General features: G+C 40.0%; 1 long non-coding RNA gene across 1 annotated transcript; it reads left to right on the top strand.

The window, feature by feature from the left end:
• Nucleotides 1-5,427: 5,427 nt before the first annotated feature.
• On the top strand, nucleotides 5,428-7,608 carry LOC306647575. The gene is made up of 3 exons (XR_013760127.1): nucleotides 5,428-5,831; nucleotides 6,409-6,479; nucleotides 7,490-7,608. It is a non-coding gene; the product is annotated as an uncharacterized lncRNA (long non-coding RNA).
• The last annotated feature ends 290 nt before the right edge of the window (nucleotides 7,609-7,898 follow it).

Genomic DNA, 7,898 nt, shown 5'->3' with positions numbered 1-7,898 from the left:
CATTTTTTAGACCTGTAATCTGCCCAAACAATTGGTCTTACAATATTTTCATCTTTCCCTGTTTCTTTTATTTTGATTGTCACGGGTGCAGGTTTTTAGCTGAATGAGAGAAGGATGAAACTGGGTCTGGGCGCCCGATTTTATCCACAGGTAGACCGGTTTTAACTTTCCCTTTTTATTAACAAAGCTAACGTGAAAGCAAAGTGTTTTCTGTTGCAAATTTAACTTCTTTAATTAAAAATGAAAGTTATGAGGGAGTAGTGCCATGGGTGAAGTTCTAATATCCTCAGAATGGGGGAAATGGGTTTAAAATTAAAACCGCTCGCACGATGGTGACGCCGCAGTACAGCGTCAGGATACTTTATTTAATGGAAAATGGATACCGATGCCTTAAACTCTTCTAGTATTACCTTTTAAAAATATTATAAAACTATAAGAGGCATGACTATGAGAGAGGCACTGATGAAAGCCGAGGTTGCCTTGGGAAGACGGAGTTTGAAAGATTAAAGCATGAAAACTCAGGGTTTCAGACTCTAAAGGAATGTGCATTCCCATCCCTAAATGAGGTCAGGCAAAGCAGAATTCCGCTTCACTTTCGCCAACCTTGTAAAGTTGGCAAGTGTCTGAAACAAGCCATTCATTCTGGAATGTTCTGAACCGATGATAAAAATCCCAAAGAGAACCCCTGATTTATGGTCTCTGTGCCCGGTGGATGGCTTTTTTTCTTCCCCCAAACAAAATACTAAGAAAAGCATTTTCCCCTTTTATTGGGATAGGGGTGGTGTCTTAGGACCCCTCCTTCCATTTCCAGTTATATGAGATATAATCTTTTGAAACCTATTTCATGGAGAGCTCTAACTGCATCCACTGGGATTAGTATATCTGTCATGTTCTGCAGTCCATCCAATAAAATCCCTAATATTTTGTAGAATAGTGTTCGTCCCCCACACCCAAAAAAGTCAAATGCTATACTAGACATATCATTTTACAAAATATTAATAGATTTTTTCCAATGTCAGTATTATACACTGAGGTATTTCAGGCATAGAAAATGTTACATCTACAAAGACTTTAACATTAAAAATATCCTGGGCTCAGGACTCACAGCAAAAGTGTAATAGCAAAACTAAATTAATTTCATGGTAATTTATCATCCTTAAAATTTAAAGTGGGAGGAGGCGAAGAAGGGTCTTTCTGTCAAGTACCTTCCCGGTGTCTTCCAACAAGAACTTAAGAATAAGATTCAGTACTCACAAACTAAAGTGTGGTGCATCTGTGTAAACTTATCAGGCATTTTTCTTTTACCCCTAAGCACACAGGTCAGTCCTTCTTGACATACTTGACCAAGCTTAGACAGTGAGTCCTAATAACATTGACACTTCCAGAAGATTCTGTTTTTAGATGAAACAACTGTGGTTGACAGAAAGGATCTTTGGAAAGCACCAGCCACCAGCTGGAGTGGCTGCCCAAGGGTGATCAGGACTCCATACCCTGTTGGCCTACAGGGCCCAGAGAGCTGGAGGAGCCACAACCCCTCCCAAATCAGAGCTCTGTGCTCAGTCTGCCATGTGACAAGGAAAGGGCTGTGGGGCCCATCTGTCCTAGCCATCCTAGAACGGAGTAGGGCTGTAGACAAGCTGGTCTGCCATGAGTTTGTGAATCAGCATCATTGGCCACTCCAATGTGTCCTTCATCTTTTGCTATATTATTCTGCAGGGCACTCTGGCAGGAAATTGTTTCTCTTTGCACCATCTTCCAGGGACAGCTGCAAGATCATCCCCAACCGTTTCACCTGAAAGTCTCAGAAGAGGACATATGTGTATATGTGTCCGGTTAAGACATCCTTTTCTGTTTTAAGTAGTTTTTCAGATTTGCATTTTCTAGGATTATGCTTTTCTTCACTTCCCCATGTGATTCATTAGTATTTTCCTGTTATAGAGGATTATCATTAATATCCAAGTAAGAAGTCACAAAAGCATCTGCATTTAGGGCAATAGCTTTTCTGTAGGAAATTGGGTTAGTTGCTTTCTTTCCTAACCTAATTTTGCTGGATTCGAATTCCCTTTTTTTTTTTCATTTTTGCAATAGCTTTATTTTTGTGTATTGAAATACATATTCTTTGCAAAATCTTAAAACTCCACCCCCCAAAAAATAAATAGGTTTGCAAAGAGTACCCATAATTCCACTTCCTGGAGACAATATCTTTTCCCTTTTGAATTAAATCTTTCCGATCCTTTTTAGGGAACTACAAATGTAACTGTATGTGTGTGGTCCAGAACTGTACCCTCTTAGAATACTTCCAATTTCCAAGTCTCTCCCCCCTCAACCAATAACACATGGACTTGGCTCAACTTGAATTTTATGACCATAAACCACAAGCGGGCCCTCAGCACAGCTTGGTCTTACAAATCCACTTTGGCAATTGGTTCACTCTACCGCTCTTCAAAACCACCGTTTCCTGCTTTCTTTTCTCTCTTCCAATCTTCAGCACCCTTTCCCTTCCTCGTGGTGAGTTGATGACCTTGCTTCTTATTTCATGGAGGAAACAGAAGCAGTAAAATGAGAACTGCTTCATCACCAGCCATCAACTCAGACCCACCAGCTTCCCACCTCTGTTTCACCTGGCTCTCCTGCTGCTGTAAGTGACCCTCTTCCTGTCCTGTACCCCTTCCCTTCTCCCAGTCAGTGGCTTTGGCCATCCATCCTCCCATTTACCAGTTTTCCTCTCCATTCCTTCATTCCCAGCAGTATAAAAGTGTATTATACCCTCTCCCTTCTCAAAAATATTTCTCCATGCCTCCCCCTTTAGAATCACATTTCTCTGCCCCCCTTTATAGCAAAATCTCTCAAGAGTTGATTAGACTTCCTGTTTTCACTTTGCATTGATATTTTCATATGTCCTGTATTCTTGATGCTCTGGCACTTGGGGCCCTCATCCTGGAGAGACTGCTCCCCCCGCCCCCACCTGCCCCAGGGATAACTAATTCCTAGAGATAGAAATTCCCAGAGAGGGCAAGTAACTCCTTGCAAGCATACTTTTGATACACACCAACCAGTCCAGAGCCCCAATCCCTACTTATCTCCTTTATCAAATTCTCACATACTAAGCCAATATTCCCCCTGCTCCAAATCACCCCAGGAGTAGAGGCCAGCCCCATAGTCTAGAAATCATTCAAGCGATCCAGCCAGAGATTTGTGCCTCCCTTACCCAGGTCTTCCAATGAAAACCCCAGTAAAGGCTCTGAGTCATGCGCTTTCTTCTTCCTCTTCTGTCTCCCCATGGGCCCTTGTGCTTCCTTGGGATCCCACGATCATTTCTTTGTCTGCATGCTTTGCCAAACCTGATTAAAACAAACCCAGGTACAACTTCCAGAGCACGCTTCTCCAGATTTTCTCTGTAAACGACTATAGTCACACTATATTGTTGCCACCATTCCTCCCACACAGATCTTTGCCGAGCGCCTCCGTCCTGTCACATTCAGTAGTTAACTTTTGATCCTCAGGTGACTTGAACTTGCAGCAGATTTGATAGGACCTCATGATATCCTTTCCAATGGTTCCTCTCTTGAACTCTGGGACTGTATGCTCTCCCAGAGTTTCTCTGTCCTCACTGGCTGCTCCTTCTGGAACTTCCCTGCCCATCTCTCTGCTCTCCCTAAACTCCATGTGTTCTAAGCACCCCAGGCAACAGCTCATCAGTGTCCGCTCTCAGGCTGTGGGTGATCTCATTCAGCCCCATGACTTTAATTATCACCTCTATGCTGATGATTCCCAGGTGTTTTTATTTCCTTACTTTTTTCTTATCAATATTTTTTTTGACAAATCATAATTATATGCATTTAGGGGGTATAATGTGATGGTTTGATATACATGTATAGTGTGGAATGATTAAATCAAGTCAACTAACATATCCATCAACTTGTTTACCTGTCATGGTGAGACCTTTGAAATTTCCTCTCTTAGTTTTTGAAGCATACAATACATTATTATTGACTGTAGGCACCCTGCTGTGCAATAGACTTCAGAACCCATTCCTCCTGTCTATCCGAAACTTTTAACTTTTGTTTTATTGAGTTACCATTCACACGGCATAAAATTAACTATTAATCACTTTCAAATGTACAATTCAGAGGCATTTACTATATTCACAGTGAAGTGCTTCCATTGCTCTGCTTACTTCCAAGATATTTTCAATGCCCTGAAAAGGAACCCTTATACTCATTAAGTCGCCATCACCTACTCCCTCCTCTCCAAAGCCCCTTGGAAACCACGCGCCTGCTTTCTCTGTGGATTCACATTTTCCAGAAGTGTCATTTATGGTGATTTCCAGTTGTCCTACCTGCAGTTAGGACCTCTCCTTTGAGGTATGCCATCACCTACTTATCCTCCTCTCCTGATCCTCTGATGATATAGCAAGCTTTGTGTGTGTGGGGGGGTGTCTCTAAACAAGCTCCTGAGTTTCTCTCTCCAATCCCCTGATTTTTCCCATTTCAGGAAATGACACCAACATCCACCTCATTCCTTAGTTATAAAACTAGGCATAATAGGGGTTCTTATTTTCTGCGCTCATTTGTGTTCTCTTGTTTACTGCTCTATTTTCCTTTTAATCTTCCCACTAGGAGAAGGTGAGGAGGCTTTGAGGATGGAGGACAGGAGGGAATGATGGGCAAGAGGCTGGTTTGGTAGATCCTGTTATAGCTGGGAGAATCTGCAGCATTTATCTAAGGAAGGAAAAGTGGGTGGACACCAGTGATTTCTGCCATGGGACAGTTGTGTGCCTGATGAGGAGGGACCAACCACTAAAGCCAGGACTGGGAATGGGCACTGGTGACAGTTATGGGAGACCACCCCCTGTCCCCACAGTCCAGCAGCAGAAAGCTCATTCTGCAAAGAGCGAAGCAGTCTCCTCTCTCTTCACAACTACCATCTGGTGTCAGTGCCCAAATTTAGGTCCCTCTGATGGTGGTCTCGCCCATTGTCTTCTGATGAAGTGGATGCAGTTTGGTTTTAGGGTGGTCACTCTTCATTCTGTCTGTTTAAAATATGTTGCAAATAAATATAGATGAAAACAGGCCAAATTTTTCTTTTGGAGTTTCAAGTCAAATATTTTTCATTTTTATTTTCTTGAGCACATGGTTCTTTGGGTTCTTCATATGTCAGCACATGCTAAACAGCATGGAAAGAGGCAGTCTTGCCTCATTTTTCTGACACATTTCTGTGATAGACGTGTGTGCAAAGAACTGTTAGCAGTTAAGGATTGATTTCATTGTTCAAGAGATTTGGGGACTGAAAATTTGGCACCACAGGATATTTTTGGATCGGGGAAGTGGGAAAAGTACATTATGCATAGCTTTTTTTTCCTTTGCATGACAGCAACTGCTTCTCCATTGGATGGGTGGACCTTCCTGGAAACGAAAGATTTGGGACCACAGAATTATGTAGAAGGCCTAATGAGGGTGAAAGGACTCAACCAACAGCATTCCAACTACTTAAAAGAAGAAGAGAAACTTATTTTCAAATTTAAGAGTTAGCCATATTATAAGTCAATTGGGTTGATTTTTAAAAACTTACAGTAGATTTTATTTAAAACAGAATATTTAACAGTTTATTGGTAAGCCTAAAGGCTTGAAATTACACGTCTATGAATTTAGGCCTTGTGTTTTTGACACCTTGGATCCGATTCTCCTTCCTTTGCTATTTTTTAACTTACTGCAACAGATGAGGGGCTCTTAAACCATCTGTTAACCTTTCTTTCTCCTTTTTTAACCATGGAGAGTTGCTTGAGGCAAGAAGACCCAGAGCCAGCAAGACTGAAACAAAAAGCAAAGGAGGTGAGCACGGGTACAGATCATTGGGTTTGACATTTCAAGGCTTGAGCCTATTAATTTTTTATGCCTTGCTACTTGTATATCGTTAATAAAAATCTGACGAAAAACTTTTTAGGATGTATTTGTTGCTTTGGCTTTGATCTTAATGTTTGCAAACTAATACATTAATACATGTGAAGCCTTAAGGAGTTTTTCTAAGAGAATATTTCCATACATTATATTTTCATTTCCATTTTAGGTAGCTGAGCCTCTGTGGGGTTGTTGATGGCAGTGGCATTAGATTTTGGTGGGAAATGTGTCTCTTTGCCTGCTGTTAAATGTTACTTCCCAGGCGTAGAAAACCTTGTCATCAGTATTTTACCTGAATTCACTATTGTAAGAGCCTGAACTTCTAAGATGTGTGGTTATTCCAAATTCTTCATTTAAAAAAAGTATGTGAAACTCCATTCAGTTACTTGCAATGGTAAAGCCAGTCCCGAATATTTGAATAACATGGCTTGCTGTTTGGTTATTAACATGGCACTTGGATTACACCTCAGAGATCAGCCCAACAGAATGTTATTCTTTTTGCCCCTTTTAGGTGTCTGTTTCCTAGCTGCGGCATCTGTGACTGAGTTGTGAGACACTCAAAAGTCAAGTCAACTCAGACTGGTATTTTCTTACTTATATATTATATATATGCCCTCAAATATGAGATATAGTCATGGTATGACAGAATGTTCACTAAGACTTCTAAACAGCATTTGAGATTAGAGGGTCTAATGAATAATTTGATAATATTGGAACATTTACTTTTATAAAATAAGTAGATATGAAACTTGAATTATTACTTATTAAAAGCCATCACCAACTCAATTCAACAAACACTTTGGAGTGACATATGGACAAATACATGCTGAAATGGCTTTTTCATTTGCATGTTGCTGGAGAGAGACTGTGCAACTCTTTGAATATTTATGATTTATATTGAGGATAATACTACCTTCAATAGTTTTCAAATTTTTATCCTTGTAAGTCATGTTTGAAATGTCTATCATTTTCTGATTTGTGAGTGGTTAATTATTCAGATGAAGTTTTTTTTTTTTTTTTTTTTTTAAGAAGGGAGGGTGTAGAAAAAAACCTTACTATACAGGAAAGCAAAATTAATTCACCGTAGTGACCATTACTGTAATCACTGGTCAGGGTGATGATTCTTATGGGAATTTCTTTTACCATTGTTCCCCAAAAGATGAACTCTTTATAAATATGATTTTTTTTGATCCACTAGAGGGAGTGATGCTGTAGAGATGTGTATTTTTTTTTAATGAAAAAGATTTGTTTGTCGAGTTAGTGAATACATTTGCCGTAATAGTCTAACCCAAATTGCAACAGCCATGATATTTTGAGTCTTGCACTTTATTTATGAATGTTGCTGGTGACAGAGGGAAGTGCTCTATACATTGATGTGCTTGTCCTACTTCTTTTTCTCCCTTCTAATGTTGTTCCTTAATTTTCTAATTCTGCCTACTATCCTGAGGCAATTTTGATATGCAAATAAGCCTTAGCATTCAAAAATGGAAGCTTTTGAGATTCTGACTTTTAAAGCTTTTAAAGAGATTCTGTGTTCAGTACAGTGGCCCCATGACAGAGAATAAATGATTACAACTTTGTTTCTTTTGCAGCTTTCAAGAGCAAGTCTTCTGACTCAGAACCTGCTCCAGGACCCCCTGGACCAGCGTTCTGACTCTGGAGGGACATGAGGAAAGGAAGAGGGGAACCTGGTCATTGATGCTAATTGAGACCCTCCCAGACAGGAATTTCTTCTGAAGTAAGGATAAGAAGAAGCTTCAAATTGGAGCACACTTGATTTTTCAGAACTTAAAATAAGTAATTCAAACCCATGCATTAATTTTTTTTTTTTTTTTAAGGATTGAAAGCCTATAGTGAAAAAGCAGCACTGTGTCCATCTTCCTGTCCCCTCTCTTGTCATTCCTCAGGGCAATCACTTTGTAAAAGAAAAATTTTACTGAGGTAAGATTTATATAGAGTGAAACAGACTTTGTCCTTAAACTGATTGGTTTTGATAAAGAA

The sequence above is a fragment of the Sciurus vulgaris genome (assembly GCF_902686455.1).
Source record: "Sciurus vulgaris genome assembly, chromosome: 17".
NCBI lineage: Eukaryota > Metazoa > Chordata > Mammalia > Rodentia > Sciuridae > Sciurus > Sciurus vulgaris.
This window is presented reverse-complemented; position numbering and strand designations above follow the sequence as displayed.